Below are 1970 nucleotides of genomic sequence, written 5' to 3' on the forward strand. Positions count from 1 at the left end.
TGGTTCAAACTCATAAGCCACTTCTTGGAAACCCTACATAGTGACACTGTAAGTTGGAACTGACTCTACAGCACCTAAACACACTCAAAAAGTAGTTAATTTTTTTTTTTTGCTTCCAAACTATTGCCACCAAAATTCCAGTAACCAACCCATTTGCTGTGTTCTGTAGGTAGATTAAAGTGTTTTATTTAGGCCATTTCTCAGAATTCTGCTTCAAAGGTTTTGCATCCGGCATTCAGATTTCAGAAATCAGGTATCTTCAAGGTCTGCAGAGTTTTCACTGTCATTTGCAACAAGGGCTTCTCAGTTCTCATATGTCCAGAAGCCATTGAGATCTATGAGAATGGTGGTAACTGTGTCTCCCTGATTACTGTTGATTAAATCTTAAAGAGAGATTTTCAAAGCATACTTTGGTTTTAACATGTCAAATATTTTGTCCTTGACATCTTGAAATGAAATGGGTTCTTGTTCATGGATTTTCATTACTTCCTGTAGAGCCCTAAAGAAATAATTACCAGAAAAGACATTCAGATATCCTTTGTTCTCAATATCAAATAATTTGAAAATATATTGCAGAGCTGCAGGTTCTTTTCGATTTTCTAATGCAAGAACAAAGGCTAGCTAAGTCTTGTAGTCCATTTTTCCATCATAAGTTAGGCATTCCTGGAAAATCTGGTCTAAGAAGAAATTGGTCATGCTTGCTGTTCCATAGCAGGAAAGATCTTCTTTACTGAGCATGCCATTGTGATCCTTATCAAGATTCAAATATTGGCCATAAACTCTTAGAGCAGAGGGAGCAGAAAACTAATTTGTTACCTGACTCTCCTTGGACAGTTCCTCATCCCTTAGCTCCAATCAATCATCTTGGAAGGTAGGTACATGCTAAAATATCTTGAATTTTTATTTTTATTGTTCTTAAAGTGTCTAAGAAGAATTTTCTAACTGTAGTCAAACATAATAGGAGTAAAAGGATTTTTCCAGAGTAGGGATTAGTTCCAATTTGTAATTTTCTAAATCAGATTCCCGAATGTACCCCTGTCCAGCAACATCATATAAACTGAGCCCTATTCTGGTTTGATGAATCCAAACTCTTCTCATAACATAATTAAAGAACTGCATAATAGAAATTATTCCATAGGAATCTGTATGAACGAGTTTAGCAAAGACTTTTGCTGTGAAAAACTGCTTGAACTTTGGTCCAGCTTTCTCAAAAATCTTCAAAAAGTTTTCATAATTAATCATTGCTTCCTCTCCAATCATAGGTGGTGTCTGGTGTTTTTGCCCAGCAAGAACCTAAGTTCTGTAATTCTTCATTATCTAATAGTTCTCTGCTTTTCCTTTTCAGAAAAAAACAGCTCTGGATTCCTCTCTTAAAATCTGTAGTAGTACTTCACCTTCAGCAGGCAACCTATAATAAAACCAGGGAATAGTCTTATAGAATTCATTTGTGTTTTTCTTCCTCCTTTCTATTCTGAGTAGTATTTAGTAATAAATTCATTTCTTCATCTTTCAATTCTTGTTCACTTTTTATTGTTGTTGTTTGGACCAGAGCTGAGCGTCGCTAACCCTTGGCGAAGAACTTCTTTCCATTCCATGGCCAACTCCTGAGCTGCAGCTCTTGCATTTGCTGTTTACTAACTGCTCCACCCCTCGACTAGGTCAGACGTCAGAGGCCTCCAGACACCCGAAAGGGTCGGGATAGTGCTCAATCGGCCATCTTGGACATGGGAGGAAGTTTTCAGCAGACCTTGCCAGTCAGGAAAAGCCTCAAAATCGCCTTTTTCTCTCCTCCAAGTCTAGCGTGCACCTTGGTAGGTCTTTGCTAGCAAAGACTGGCGCGGTGCATTTCATCCCTTCCTTATTACCCGATTCTGAGAACAGCTGTGGCTGGAATTGAGAATGATATTGAAATAAGTTCTAAACTTGCCAGATATCCACCAACTTCTAAAAATTAATGACTGTTTTAGTAA

General features: G+C 37.8%; 1 pseudogene; it reads right to left on the bottom strand.

Annotated features, from left to right (window-relative positions):
• Positions 1 to 249: 249 nt before the first annotated feature.
• Positions 250 to 1595, bottom strand: LOC102833077 (annotated as a pseudogene).
• Positions 1596 to 1970: the final 375 nt, after the last annotated feature.

Source organism: Chrysochloris asiatica, unplaced genomic scaffold (genome assembly GCF_000296735.1).
Source record: "Chrysochloris asiatica unplaced genomic scaffold, ChrAsi1.0 scaffold00180, whole genome shotgun sequence".
In the NCBI taxonomy this organism is placed as follows: Eukaryota; Metazoa; Chordata; class Mammalia; order Afrosoricida; family Chrysochloridae; genus Chrysochloris; species Chrysochloris asiatica.